Raw genomic sequence first — 16,763 nt, 5'->3', positions numbered from 1 at the left:
CTCTAGCTTGTGACAGTAACAGCATAGCATATGCAATCACTTACAGAAACTGTAAATTCTCTTTCTCTGTGAAGCTGCAAAATCCAAGTCCCAGTACAGCACATTAAATATTAATCCCCTTTAGCTGCACAGTCATGAAAAAGAAAAATATCCTTATTTCTTTTTTCAGTGAAGTGCTTCCAATTTCGTAAAGTTATAAATTTTGTAACTGTAAGATTTTTACCGATATTCCATGGATGTGTGATCCTGTTAGTCATAAGATGTTGCTAGACATGCCTTGGTGAGCAGTGACAAGAGCATGTGACAACTCAAGCTGCTATGCTTCAGCAGTTGTGATACTAGCTCAGCTGATCTGATGAACTGACTGTAAATATTGCTCAGTGTGTGATGATCTTTTTCTGCAAGTAATAATAATATAATCATTTTTGAATTGTGCATCACAATTTAAGAAAAGAAAAAAGAAAGTTTATATTCTTAGTCAGTGTTAAGGACATTAGTTTTAAAAATAAGTGTACATTGTTTTTGTTTGATATATGGAGTAATACATAAACAGAAAAGACAGGATGCATTTAGATTCATAGATTTATAGACCTGGGGGACCTTTCTAAGCTTAGCCAAGATTTCCCAAAATAATAATGATGTCCTGTATCCAAATAGGATATTGCGGGCCAGATATTTATAAGCTACCTCTGCCCATAAGGGACATGGGTGCCAGACTTGATGTAAATATCCTTTCCCCCATCCATTGGTCTAAGTTGCACTTAAATTGGGTAATAGATGAACTCAGCTTCACATGGATGGGAAGCCTATTCCATAGGAGGGGCAGTCTCAGAGACACATGTCTGTCTCTCCAGCATGTTCTGCTTAAGTCGAAGGCAAAATTCAAGTCCCTATGCCTTTTATTTATGGTGCTGTTTAACTTGCAAATATGCTGGAGATTCATAAGAGTAGGGTTTGTAGATAGCTTGTAAGCCAGGCATAGATCACCCCTCAGCAATCTATAGGAGACTGGGCAGAGGGAAAGAGTGTTAAGGTGCTCTCCATAAAGCAGGTTTGTTACAGCTTGTATTCTTTTTTTAAGGAATCTCTGAAGTCTCTCTAGTTGCTGCATATGCCTGGTCAAGTACACATTTGAGGGGGGAATTGTACTCCATGATTGGTCTGAAAAGGGCAGAGTACAGTGGGTTAATGACCTCTTTGGACCTAGATGCCATGCCGTTACTTATAAGTTGCTCAACATTAAAGTGATTTTAACTATTGAAATCTCAAAATGTGCCTTATTTTCAGAGTCATGTCAATTAACTGAATTAATAGAAGTACTAACACTGAACTGAAGATGTAGAAAGCCAAAAACACTAAAAAGCTTGAAAAAATGGTAGGCTGCATTCATGAAGGTACAGCAATGTGTACATGACTATGGACATTTCATGTACCTTCTTGCTTGTCAGTAAACACCCTTACAGACTGCTGCACGACCTTTTAACACAAAGATGTACAGCACTGCAAAGGGTGGCCCTACAGCTATGCTGAATGCTAATCAGGAATTCTGGGGCGAGAAGCATATACTAATTAGACATTTGCAGTGTCTCCCCACAGCTGCCCCCAGTAAGGCTTCTACACAGATGAGTGAGTCAAGAGTCTAGATTAGCATGGTCACCCCCAGCATGTCATCAAACACAGATGTGGTGGGAGAAGCCAATAGACACCAAAGCTTACTTTAAAAGTGCCATAACAGCAGTGACATCAAAATGGAGATTGGTGGTGGGGGAGTCACCAGGCAGCAGGGATTAATGTTTAATGTGCTATACAGGATCTATTGTTACTACAGGGGTCAGGGGTGGGAGGATACATATCTTTACTGTGTAGCACCAACACCAACATTACTACTGGGAACGTGGGTGAGGGATACACTAGGCACCACAAAACATTTCAGAAAGTGCCCTAAGGCACAGAACAGCAGAATGTGGCTGGGATACCACCCATCACACCCTAAAGTGCCGTAATGGCACTGACTGATGTATGGGGACTGCGGGGTGGGGGGAACCATGAGATACTGGGAAATAAATTTTAAAGTGCCATATTGCACCAATGGTAGTACAGGATAGGGGGAGTGAGGGTAACCACTGGATACCATGGAGGTATTGCCATACTGGCATCAGCATCGTAAGGGGGATCCAGGGTAGGGGGATACCCTAGAAACTTGGGATGATTCTCTGAAGTGCTGTAGCAGCAAACATTGTAACAGGGATCAAGCAGGGATGCACAAGACCTCCAGGGCCTAATGCATACATGTCATAGTGGCACTAAAGTATTACAGACATGGGGGGATCCACAGGAAGATGCGTAAGGTAGGGAAAGGTACAGAGATTGTGGTGTGTGTGTGTGTGTGTGTGTGTGTGTGTGTGTGTGTGTGTGTGTGTGTGTGTGTGTGTGTGTGTGCGTGCTCATGGTGGTGTACTTATGTGCATGAGAGAGTGACTTGGGTGGATGCTACTACCTTCATGAGCAGCAGGTTACTAATGCTATGTACTTATCAGCTATGACTGAACTGCAATTCAGAAAACAAGCAAATTAGCTGAAAATAAGGACTTAATCTCACCTTGCCTTGGCTAAGTATGTTTCTGAATTGCATATGAGTATGTTGTGCTGGAAGGTCCTTAAAGCTCATGCTAGGAACTTTAATACATTCCTAGGAGTGTTTTCGGAAGGGGGATGGACCCCTAAGTATCCCCTTTTTTTATTTATAAAACTCCATGATCACACACCCGTGGAATATGGGTAAAAACCTTACAGTTACAAACTTATAACTTAGCCATATTTGCAGCACTTCATTGAAAGAATAAATAAGGATATTTGTTCTTTTTCATGACTGTGCAGCTAAAGGGGTGTGGGGATAAATCCCTTCATCAGGAGATTACAGGGGATATTTTCTTTCTTGCAAATTTGAGTTATATTTCTTTCTTTCTTTATTATTCATTCAGTGTTAGTGGTTTGATTTTTTTGTTAATTTAATCATATGATGTGAGAGTGTCACAACTATGATACTTTGATAAAGCCATATAGTATAGTGTGTGTGTATGTGTATGCCTGCACCCTGTGGGTTGTGGGTATATGAATATGAAGGCTGGGGTCACAATCTCAGCAGTTATCAGGCAGTGTGGACAATGAATAATACACCAGGTAAACAGATATCCCAGAAATAGAAAACTGTGATTTTCTGAATCATTCATGGAACTCAGCAGGCAAAAATCAGGGGAACAGGGAGTTGCCAGGGAAGACACTGAATGTCTTCGGTCGAACTATACAGTGAGCAGTGATCGTTGGATGGAATAAAGTCATAGTAGTTTCAATAGAATTCATATGGCAAACAACAAAGTGGCATTTTATCACTACTAAACATAGCAACAGGATTTGGTGGGAGGCCCGGTAGCAAGATCAAGACTCAGTAATGCAAGCACCAAAACAAGGAAAGAGTAAGTGTGGTTAAGCACAAGTAACTGTGTGTGTGTGTGTTTGTGTACACTGTACAAACTACTAAACACTAAAGTGTTATAATGGCCCCAAACACAATATGGCAATGGGAAGCTGGGTGGGTCCACTGGCTACCACAGAATATATTTTAAAGTTCTGTAATGGCAGCAGTGAGAAGCCTTCTAACCGATGAAAGTAGTCATCTCAATTAAGTTCAATAAAGATCTGAAAAGCACCTTCTTTGCTGCAGAGTTTTCTTTTAACCTAGAGCTTAGGTAGCAATAATTAGAAAAAAATCCACAAATTATTTTGATGTAATGCGTGGATTTAAGATACGAAAAGCCATGAAATTCTACCTCAAACCATGCTTCACAGGCCCTTCTCTGAAGAGCAGCAGCCTGCATGACAGTGTTTAGTTACAGACATGAAGGTTTATGAAGCAAATCTTGATGAGTTCATTTACCTTTTACTATGTTTGCCTGCTTATCACAGATCAGGTCATAGGCTCATTTGGTTTTGTTAATGTATCAGTGCTAACAAATAAGTCCATTTACTTTTGCAATCAGAGTCTCATTAGTTATGTACTGTACAATTTTTGTTTTGTGTTTGCTCTGCTATATACTACATTGCTACACCTGCACTATAGAGAATTCCTGGGTCTGGATGGAGAGATAAGTCAGCAAGCAAAGGAGAGTATTATTGCTGAAACCGAATTCATCCTCAAGTCTTGGTGAGTACCTTCATGAGGTGGAACCCTGTTTTTCACAAAATCTCACCAAGACGACACTCATATATAGACTTTGTTTATATAGCATATATCTAGACAGATGTATGTTATAAATAAAAAAGAGAGATGGGTACACGAGACTCAGGATAAAAAGTACCCAATCCCAATAGGCACACTGGTGTCAGGAATGGAAAAGATGACAGTGTAGAATCCTCAAAATACAGAAACATTCCTACAATGGGGCCAAGCCCAGAGCAGGATGGCCCCTCCTGTTGTAAAGGGAACTAGTACTCTACAAAAGTCACAAAGAAGAGCCATAAAGATGATCAATTGGACTACTGAGGATAAGAAGGAAATTATATATTGTTACTATTATGCAAAAAGCCCAGAATTTCCGGACACAAGATATACAAAATGAATAAGAGAGAAAGTAGAGGAAAGAAAAATACTTCAGAAAGAAAAACTGTCAGAAGCCTCAAATGAAAATTTGAGTCCTTTAATACAACAGATTTGTAAAAAACAGTATATAGATCAATAAACTTTGATCTGTTTGGAAAAAGAAGCATCCAAGGAAGTGCAAAAATATAAATAACAAAACCTAGAGATATTTGAAAAGTATAAAAAAGAAAATATGGACATGGGAAAGAAAGAGAGATTTGATATGGTACAATATTTATGCAAAGGAAAAAGCCAAATTAATCAATATAAGGAAGGCAGCCCCAAAGATATTCAAAGAGAAATACAAGCAAAGGTATCTAGATATGGAAAATTTCACAATAAAAAAATAATAACACAAAGATGGAAAGTAGAAAAGAAGATTAGTAAAGCAGAAGTTAAAACATAGAAGTTGAAGTTATGGAGTGCCAGCGAAGTGAAGGATTTGGTGTAGAAGGTCTAACACAGGTTATATCACAGCATGATGGAGTGAGTCCCCAAAGGCAAGGAGAAGCAGCAAGATCGGGAGACATGTGAGGAAGAAATACGGACATGGGCAAGTAAAAGAGATTTAATATGGTGTGATATTTATGCAAAGGAGAAAGCAAAACCAATCAATAAACCAATACAAAAAGAGCAGCACCAAAGATATTTGAAGAGAAATACAGGCAAAGGAATCCAGACATGGAAAACTTCACAATACAAAAAATAAGACAAAGAAGAAAAGTAGAAAAGGAGATTAGTAATGGAGAAGTTAAAAAAAAAAGAAATTGAGGTTATGGAGTACCTGCGAAGTAAGGGATTCAGTGTAGAAAATTGAATTCAGAAAGCACCACAACAGGATAGAGCAATGGTTATCCAAATTAGGGGAAAACCAGTGGAACAGGAAGCAATTGGTCAGTCGCCATATGAAGATATTCTGGAGCCTTCCACAGGAAACCAGTATAAATGTTCACTTGAAGCTAGACAGCAAGGGAAGGAACAAGAGACTGTGGAAACTCTGATGCAGTCAATGTTGAGGATTGATAGGCCATTGAGTTCCCATATGACAGAGCAACGTATGACAAAGGATGAAATTGAAGAGAATGTGCCACAGGAAGATGCTATAGAACTTTCTATAGAATGCCTGCAGGAAATGGAAAACAAGGGATGTGCCCTCAGTTTGGAAGAAATGAGCTAAGAGAAGAGTTGCTTGATTTAATAGACATAGATAGATATATTTAGATTAATGAAAGAAATAGACTGCAGAACGCCAATAAAACCCAAAAAGTCAGAAGTGTGATAAAACAAATGAATACAATAATTAGGATTGTTCCTAGAGATCCATGTGATATAACAAAAATAAACAGGATGTAATACTGTGCAGCTAAATTAATAACTGTTCTGCCACAAGAACACAGGGTAGTGAGGGAAAGGAAGGAGAGAAAATTAATACCATCATGGAAATATCGAACAAAGAAAACTATAAAGCAATTAAGACAAGAAATGTCACTGTTAGAAGACAATAGAAGACAGAATAGATCAACAAAAACAGTAAGAAAGATAGATGTGATAGAAGCAATGTGCAGTATTAGAACAGACCAGGATCTATCATGCACTATTGCAAATAAAGTAAAAATCTCAGCACAGATGGAAAAACCTAGAAAATATGAAGATAAATATAAAGGAAAAGTACAAAATAAGCAACTTATTGATGACCCAAAAAGGTTTTATATAGAATTGGGAAACAAGGTAAAAGGAACTGAAAGATCACCAAAAAAAAAGAAGAAATAAATACATTTTGGAGAAGAGATGCTAAAAGGAGAGATGTAAAAGAAAGAATAAGAAGTTTAAAGGTACAAAATATGAAATGGGATGAAGTAACAGCCAGAGAGATTGAAACTAAGTTAAGAAAAGCCTCTAATTGGAAAACCCCAGGCCCAGATGCAGTACCTAACTTTTGTTTAAAAGTATTAAAATCTTTGCACAAAGATTTAGCCATGAGTAAAGACTACTTATATGCGCACCCCGAACAGACACCAACCTGGCTAACAACAGGTAAAACAATGCTCCTACTTAAGAGTGAACCTGCAAGCTACCCTAAAAATTATAGACCAATAACTTGCCTTCCGACGACATATAAACTATACACCAGAATTGATGCTGCCAACAGAGTTTATAGTCATTTAGAAGAAAACTCAATTATGGCAGTAGAACAAAAGGGCAATAAAAGAAAGTCATATGGAACAAAGGATCATCTGTTGTTAAATAAAGTTATAGTGGAGAACTGTAAAAAGGGGAAGAATCTAAGTATGGTATGGATTGACTACAAAAAGCATTTGATAGTATCTCACATTCATGGATAAAAGAGTGCTTAAAAATGTATAAGATACACCCTACACTGATCGACTACATTTCAGTGACCATGAAACAGTGGTAGACCACTTTGCAATTAAGCCACGATAAAGGACAACTTATTATCCCAGGGATAAAATTTCAAAGAGGGATATTCCAGGGTGACTCTGTCACTGTTGCTATCTGCCTTGCCTTTAACCCATTATACTGTTTAGTTAACACCTTCGGCCATGGCTATAATTTGGCTCCTTGAAAACAACAAAGTCTAATGACTTATTATGTTTTCTTTTTCAATGATTTAAAACTGTATAGCTCATCAGATGAGGAACTAAAAGCACAACTGCAGGTTGTCAGGTGGTCAACATTTTTTCAGATGATATAAGAATGTCATTTGTACTTGATAAATGTGCAAAAGCAACCTTTAAAACAGGAAAACTGCAGCACCAGGAAAACATCAGTTTGGGACAGGAATGTGATATAAAAGAAATTGAGCAAGAGGGAGTGTATAAATATTTGGGAACTGATGAAGGAACAACAATAAAACATGAACAAATGCAAATAAAACTTAGTAAAGAATACTTTAGATGACTTAAGTTAATTATGAAAGCAGCATTGACATCTAGGAGCAAAATCCAAGCTATAAACCAGTTTGCTCTTCCTGTCCTAACTTACAGTTTTGGAGTGATTGACTGGCCCCAAAATATGTTGGATAGATTAGATAGGAAAACAAGAAGGATGCTTCATGCTCACCATATGATTTATAAAAATCAGTGTATACCAAGATTATATATTCCCCATTCTGAAACTGATTACATGTATAGATCTGCAATTGTAGGACTCCACACATATCTGCTGACTTCACAAGACCCAAACATTGTGAAAGTTTGGAAACATGAGGAGAATAAATCTAAGATGACTTCTCTGCTCAATCTAGCAGAAGCATATCAGTGTCAAGTAGGAATGGAAATCAAACCAGAAGTAGATAAAAATTAGGCAGCAACTAAATGTGCCAAAAAACAAAAGAAAGAATGTAAGGTGAAGGACCAGATTAGAACACAAGAAATGTTGAAAATGCATAAGTATAGTTGCAAGTATAGAAAACTTCTGGAAGAACCTCATGTTGATCAGGAGTGAATGCAGGAATGGTTAAAGAAAGACATATTCAAACCAAGAGATGAAAGGTTAATATTGGTGGCCCTACATAGTGGGCTACACACACACTGGTTTACAATGTCCATTGAACATGTGGGAGAAACAGACAAATAGAGAAAGAGAGAGAGAGAGAGAGACAACAATATTGCCAAACAGTTCAATAACCACTTCATCCAAGCAGTTATATCTCTTTAGACACAATCTCTCCTCTGCTCCCCACCAGCTACTCAGCTAAATGACAGCATCCTTCTCCTTAAAACATACCCCTTTCTCAACAATCAAAATCTAAAACCCACAAATCCAGCTGCAGATAATATCCCTCAAGGTGAATACATTAAAATGGTGACAGAGCCACTGACCTACCCAGTGTCCATACTTATTAACCATTATGGAACAGAAAGCCTTGTCACAGCCTTCTGATAAAAAAAGTTATATCTATTCACGCAAAGTTCTTTGAACCCCTTACTGCCATTAACCTCTTCATTCAGAGCCAACACTGCTTTCATCCAAGTCCTAGCACTACAACTGCCTTTCTACATTTCACCAACACAGCCAGTCATCATAGAAATGGAAGCCACTTTGTCTTCTTACTTATCCAAAGCATTTGTCAATGCCTGTCATCCTACACTACTAACTGAACTCTCCTTTCTAAGCCTCATCCAACCTATACTAACCTGGTTCAATAGCTACCATAGCAACAGGTACAGGCTGTAAAATGGCAGTGCACCTTGTCAAACCTCTTTCCAGTTCCTCTAGGTGTCCCTCAAGGCTCAGTTCTTGGCCTCCTCCTACTCCTATTTAACACATTCATAACCTGGCTCTGCTTAACTACTAAGCAAGCTAACATCATGTAGCACTCTGAATCCATCCTCCTCTGTATTGCAAAAGTCAAAACAGTCAAACAAAAATGCTTTTCCTTTGAAGAATTCTGACTAACCATAAGAAAAGCAAGTTATTATTTACATTCAAACAATGCTGTACTCTCAAACACCATTTTAATATTAAATCAAACATTAACAATATCATAGAAAAGGTAACTCGCACAAAACTACTACGTGTAACTGTGATATCCCCTGTCTGGGCCAGTAGTCAAGGAGCCTGAATCCTCACCACTGACACTAGCGAGGGACATTCACTTGGAACAAAAAAGGATAAACCCAGTATTTCCAGAAGCATCTCTCTGCATCAAGCACAATTTCCCTTAAGAGCACACAGGAAACACTCTCAGTCCAGGTTCTGGGTATCTGTATCTGTTTCCCTCCAGGTCCACAGTAAGACTTCCCACTGGTACAACTATAGAGTTAAAACATCAGCTGAGTGTCCAAGCCAAGTTCTCCAGCACTCTCTGTGAAACCAGTGCTTCGTTCCCCTGCTCCAAACAGCTGACACATGCACACACTATAAGATTTGATTTTCACACACACCTGGGAAAGGCTGGCACAGATTTACTAGCTATGTCCCCCTTCTGCCCAAACTGTAAGGTAGTTACACCATCACCAGACACTCCTAAGCCATCTACTCTAAGGCTCTTGCAAGTACCCAATTAGAGTGAAATTAATATCGATACAAATGGTAGTTTGATCAACAGCAAGGCATTCAGGAGTGGTCAGAGCTGTCACCAAATATATATCATATATATATATATATATATATATATATATATATATGTACTCCCAGAGATTAAAATATTCTCTAAAAGACCAGCCACAATGACATTAAATATATTTAATAATAAATAAGAAAAGAACAAGAAAATACTAAATATCTTTTTACAGTAAACACCAGAGTTTCATGCACAGGAAATATTAAAATAACACGGATGAATAGATTCACAAAACTACAGAAAGACAGTACTTAACTAATCTCACTATATTTCCTGACTGATCTAAAGAATTGCTATTCCCTGATTGACTTACTAGAGCAAGGCAGGATGAAGCAGGTGAGGGGCCCTTCCTTGTCAGGTTACAAAAACAGACTGGCCTGAGACTTCAGTCTCATCTAGTATTAAACATTATTTTAGTGATGGATTACAGAATGACATCACATACATCTGGTCATCTGACTTCTGGTTCCTGTGAAACCCCCATTACTAGAAACTGCCAGGATTTAGCACATATGTGTCAATAATACACACGCATAGAGCTTGCTAAGATCTGATGCAGCTTCTAGAAGTCATAAAACAATTTCATGCTTCTACCCTTCCAGAGTATCAATTAGTTCACTGCTAAAGACAATACAGAAAGCGTCCAGTACTATTTTTTTCCAGACATTTGGTCTCTGCAATCAGAACTGTAAAATACGATTTTTATGGCCTAGGCCCAGTAATTTAATTTCTGAACATTTTTAAAGTTAGCTGCAGCTGGACTGTGATTAACCTGTTCTCTTCCAATATCCTCTGTGAAAATATATACATTTAATTCAGTACCCGCTGTTGATACATTCTTAATACAAGTAACTTTACATATACATTTTCAACACAAGCATCTCTACAAATCAGTTTGATATACACATGACAGGTAATTCTTTACTAAGTTCCAGTTGGTTGTACTGGCATATGTTACACATCCACTGCCCTACTTCTCCTGGCATAGCTAGCAATACCTCGCATTGTCACAGTAACTATAGATGAAAATCTGAAATTTGATTAGCACATGCAGCAAGTCATCAAAGAATGGGACTTCTTTACTAACTGATGTAACTTGGAGAATTATTTCGCATTCCTGTGTAATCTGGTAACTCCTATATATATATATATATATATATATATATATATATATATATATATATATCTTTCATGTTTACAAACTTGCAAACCACCCAATAAATTAAATTAGAAACGTGATACAAAAAAATTGCAAAATTGATATAAATTTTTCATATAGTACTCACCATTGCCTCATCTTAAAACAAATACAGTGGTTAGAACTACCACAACACCTTATCTGCACCAATCTAGTCATAGCACTTATAATTTTCCCTAAAACTCTGATAACTGCCCCACCATTAAAATATCCTTCAACAGAATTCACCATGTAGAAAGTTATGCACCAGTGAAAAACTTCTTCTGATAACCACAAAGTCAAACAATGCTGCAGGAAATGCTCTGTATTCCAGTTGTCTCCTAATCTCCGAACTCAGGAGCAAGTTACCATGTCCAATAAAACAGGTAAATAAAAATGGTTCAAACCCAAATTAAAACAATATCTGGTTGACTCCTGCTGTGCTCTTATACTCTACAAGGATAATATGGAACCTTCAAGCCACTACCACGTGTATAAGGCACGTGGCTTACAGACACCCATAGCACACTCCACAAGTGACTTGCACTGCTGTACTGTGTTACCCCATTTCTCCTCAAATGTCTCCTTTTTCCTCCAAATTCCTTAAATTGTCACTGTTCTTCCTCATCTTTCCTAGTTACCTTTTCACAGTTTACAATTACTTCCTCCTATTTCCCCACTCTACCTCCTTTCCTTTCATCGGGTAACATAAAGTTACGTTATTTAATTTATAACTGAGTACCATTCTCAAATTGCTTTACATTAATATTGTGCTTCCTTAGCATTTTCCATATTTGGTCATTACTTTATGTTGCTTGCATTCTTAATGTAGCGTTTCATTAGAACCCTGATCATGAGACTATTATTGTATGTTGCCTGTCTTTTTACTGTAGTATTTTCCTTATAACTCTGCATACTATAATATCACTGTATGTATTTTTTATTTTCACTGTTTGGAGCTTTTTTTGTTCCATCAGACTATCTCAGTCAACAAAAAATAAATAAATGAACAATCAATAAAGTTGGATGCATTTAATTTATTTTAACCACTATGTGGTAGTATTGTTAGCATTTAGGCTATCAAGAGTTTATATTTAAAATTTTGCATTATGCATGTACTTATATATTGCTTTTCTAAATTTAAATTTGAAATTACATCCACATTTATGATTTTCAGTATTTGTTCAATGATTTAGTTATTTAAGCTGAATATAGAATGCATACATTCGGTGAATTTCTGTTAATTTTGATACATCTTTGATAAATGAAACATTACTCCTCCTTTCATCATTTTTATATTAATAGAGTATACATATTTTATCGTCTCAATGTGTGTCTATAATTGACTTTTTTATTTATAAAAAAACGCAGTGTCCTGTTCTTATACAATATTTGTTTATAGTGGGAGTTGCTGTGAAGGTTAGATCTCTGCATTGGAAAAGCTTTGGCAAAACTGTGATCTGCATTTTGTTTTAACAAGGTGTTGGTAGCTGAGATAATGACTCTTTCCTTATTTTCTGGTGCTGGCCTTTTTTTTTTTTTTTTTTGCAGTTTGTATTTTCCTGCAGTGTTTCTTTCTGTTTTGATTCTTGCAAAGTTTTGCAGGTTGTATACGTTCTAGGAAAATACATAAATAAAAATGTATTGAAATTCTGTAAAAGGTTTGCATCAAATTATCAAAAATTGCTTTTGTTCAGTTTTTATTAGTTGTCTGGCTGCTGAATTGAGTCATGCTGAGCTATAATTATATTATAGTACAGAAATACAACAAACTGGCACAATAAAGCTCTTGCATACAAAAATATATGAAAAAATGTTTCACTGCTTACAAAGTGAATTAGTCTTAATCTGCTCCATTTCATAAGTATAGTATTAACAAACTGCAAATACCTGTCTGCATAAAAACTCTGTTCCTTTGGTTCTACTATGTTTTGAGAACCATAACAGTTTCATTCCCTTGCTATTATGCCGCATATATTGTGAATGTAGAATTTATACTTTAAGTAAATTTAAACCAGCCATATAGTTTTTGTAGCGAATGCCTGTGTCACTGAATGAATTTTCTCAGTTCTTGTTAGCATGGAATGACAGAGTAATGACTGTTCCTGCCAATACTCTGAAATAAAGTGGTTAAAGAAGAGTGCATCTGTTCTAGATACATGATCATTTTATACTGAATCAAACCTTGTATGCACAGCACAATGTTGTTTTTAATGATACTCTTTCCTGAAAATATGAAAACAGTCAAAAAGAACAGTGTTATCATTGCGTAATAGCAGTCACTGCAAAACCATGTATTTTCTAAAATAGTATCAGGAAGAGCTAAAGCTGCAGAATGTTACTGTACCCTTGAATTAATGTACCTGGCAGAAGTTAAGAGTATTCCTGGAAATGCCATAACATGTTATGGAAGATCACAGATTAAGTCTCTGGCAGTCTGTGCCATTTAGATTACATTATGCTATTGTTTACTCAACCAAAATGAAAGGTTTTAAACAAAGAATTCGAAACATACCAGAAACATTTAAAAAGAAATGACACCCATGTTTCTCAGTAAGTAAAGCCCAACCATTGTGGGAACTGCATGACATTTGCTTATTAGGTCTTGTATATGGTTTGTTAGTCTAAAACAGTGATTAGGAGAAAAATAAACTACTACAGCTAGAATTAGAATTATACTTAAATTTTGTGACTGTTTTACACAGTCTGACTGTTTTGAGGTTGTTTGTTTTTAGTGTTCTCTCATTATTTTTAACCCCCCTTATATACCTTGTAATGGTGTGAAAATTAACATGTTAAAGAGGATGAAGATGAAGATAAAGAAAAACAATAAGTGTGTATGGTGCCTATTTTATACTGTATTACAGTTAGAGAATGACTTGTCCATTATGGGGTTACCCATTTTCAGATTTGTAGTAATGAATACTACCTGAAGTTATATGCTAGAAATAAGTGTGGTAGTATTACTTTCATCTTTACCTATCTCTTGAAGTGTTGCCTTTTTATATAAATTTTTGTTTCTCATTTAAAAATATATTAGTCACTCATTTAGGAGGTATCATTGGAAGGATTGTGTCGGAGACAAGTTACTGCTGCTTGCATTGTTTCTATATTTTTGGATCTTAGTTTTGTTTACATTCCTTCTATTGTTGCTGTTGTTTATCTGATCTTTTCATATACTAAAAACGGATTTATTATAGTTATAATAGTTTTGTTTGCAGATTACCTAACAAGGTTCACAGATGTGTGTGGCTATAGATAATCTAACCATACCAATATGCTGGACATGCACATATGCTTATAGATATATAAAGTAGAGCAAAAAGCTGGTAATCACATTTTAGTGCACATCGTTAAGTGGATCATTACAGATCAATTTATTTTAGTCATCTGTTAACCGTATACGAGACATGACCTTCTTGGACCCATTTCAGCTATGAGACAGGCCACAACAGAAACAAAATAAATAAACTAAATCAAGTAATTAATAAATAAATAAGTTAAATCAAAAATGCAGGCTGAGGTACTATATATATATATATATATATATATATATATATATATATATATATATATATATATATACACAGCTCTACCCAGGTAGTGACTGGAGGTCAGGACTGAACCCCCAATACCTAGTAAATGTGAGGCAAAGATCTTAAACCTTAATATTTTGTATACATACGTGTCTATAGCAGTTATACATAGTCTGTAGGTGTCCTGCATAACACAGGATCTCAGTGTTCATCTGTAATCAGCTTATACACTGTGAATTTATGTAAATACAGATGGTCATGAGACTTGTTCACAGCACAGTGTGAACCTAGCACAGCACACAGCTAGCCAATTTACTATGTAGTAATGAATAAAACCAATTACATCATACAAGTGCAGCATAAAGCTGCCATCACTAGTAGCCTGTGGATCATAACACATGCTACCTGTAGCTGAGGAACAACGAGAGCGGTGATAGCTTTTTACAGCAAAATTTAGTGAGTCAGCTGTACATTGTGACCATCACAAAATCAACAGGCATATGCAAGCATGTGGAGACATCATATAAGGATGTGCAGCAAGTCATGGACTGAGCAACAGCTGCAGAGGAGACATATCTTTTTAAGACACTTGTGGGAGTACACGTGACAAAAAAATCCTTAAGGCAGGAAACACAAAGGTAGACGAAGCACCATCAGGCAACAAACAGACAAAGGCAAGGGAGCCCCAGCATACATGCAGTGCACTGCCACCATTGAATACAAAGACAAAGGAGCAGAAGCACACATGCAGTGCACTCCCACCATTAAATACAAAGACATGGGAGCAGCAGCACACATGCAGTTCACTACCACCATTGAATACAAAGACAGGGGAGCACCAGCACACATGCAGTGCACTGCCACCATTGAATACAAAGACAAGGGAGCAGGAGCACACATGCAGTACACTGCCACCATTGAATACAAAGACAAGGGAGCAGCAGCACACATGCAGTGCACTGCCACCATTGAATATAAAGACAAGGGAGCACCAGCACACATGCAGTGCACTGCCACCATTGAATACAAAGACAAGGGAGCACCACCACATATGCAGTGCACTGCCACAATTGAATAAAAAGATAAGGGAGCACCACCACACATGCAGTGCACTGCCACCATGGACTACAAAGACAAGGGAGCACCACCACACATGCAGTGCACTGCCACCATTGAATACAAAGACAAGGGAGCACCATCACACATGCAGTGGACTGCCACCATTGAATAGCAGTGTGAGACATTGGCTCAGTTGTAGCTACACCATTCTGAACTGTACCACCACATAGTGTATATCTGAGGTGTAGCCTGACACTGCCCAGTGATATACTGGTATGGCCATAGAAGATGCAAGGAGTGGACATGTTACACCTACAATGCTACATTTCACCAGCTAGACACAAACGTCACATATTGGCTGTGATATGACTGCATACTGATAGCTTCCTGTGATACTGACGTCAGCAGTATCATAATGCAAAGATAGTTGGGTAGTGGACAAGGAAGGACACTAAATATTGCAACGAGATGGGAATATACTTTAAAATGGCAGATGAGCATCAGCACATGATGTCTTTGTCTCACCACTACTAACATGACAGCAGTGCTCCCATGGAAACATGTTGTAAGCTATCAGGAATGAGGCATGTAGCATGGAAAATGTTTAAACGTATACTGTGTAGGAGATCATGGGTGTGTGTGTGTGTGTGTGTGTGTGTGTGTGTGTGTGTGTGTGTGTGTGTGTGCACAGATATTGCTACCGCACTAAAAACAACCAGAAACATGGCATTGATAGTGTAACACATGTGCCATATCCACCCTGTAGCACTTTCCCAAAGCATTTACAGACTATTCATTGTTGAATATGATGCAGTCCTATGTATTGCCAGAGTTTAAATTTTACCAACATGATGATGTAACAGGGTATAAGTTTACACCCTTCCTCACTTTGACAACACACAAGACTACCAGTGCATATTGGCTCACAAGTGACACATTTAGCAGAACCAATTTTCTGCTAGAGTTACATCATGATCATGACTCTGAACAACCTTGACCTAATAGGTAATATCTGTATTGATGCTACTGAAGTTTCAGTTATGAGTCAGGGCTCACCATCACTGTTACTGACTACGGTGACAACAAGTAAAGAAACAAACTTAACGGCATTTTTAAAGGAGTGCTATGCCTCCCCACATACCCCAGAGTGAGAGAGCTGTCTCCCAACATACCCCAGAGTGAAGGATCTGCCTCCCACCATACCAGAGAGTGAGGGAACTGCCTTTCCACATACACCAGAGTGAGAGAGCTGCCTCCCCACATACTCCT

At 37.4% G+C, this 16,763-nt stretch overlaps 1 protein-coding gene across 2 annotated transcripts in view; it reads left to right on the top strand.

Annotated features, from left to right (window-relative positions):
• DENND2B (DENN domain containing 2B) overlaps positions 1–16,763 on the top strand; it is a 1,438,653-nt gene that overhangs the window by 468,224 nt on the left and 953,666 nt on the right. The gene's annotated exons all lie outside the window — the stretch shown is intronic.

The sequence above is a fragment of the Protopterus annectens genome, chromosome 9.part0 (genome assembly GCF_019279795.1).
Source record: "Protopterus annectens isolate FY-2018-M chromosome 9.part0, PAN1.0, whole genome shotgun sequence".
Classification (NCBI taxonomy): Eukaryota; Metazoa; Chordata; order Ceratodontiformes; family Protopteridae; genus Protopterus; species Protopterus annectens.
The sequence above is the reverse complement of the archived record's forward strand: the minus strand, read 5'-3'. Positions and strand labels throughout refer to the sequence as shown.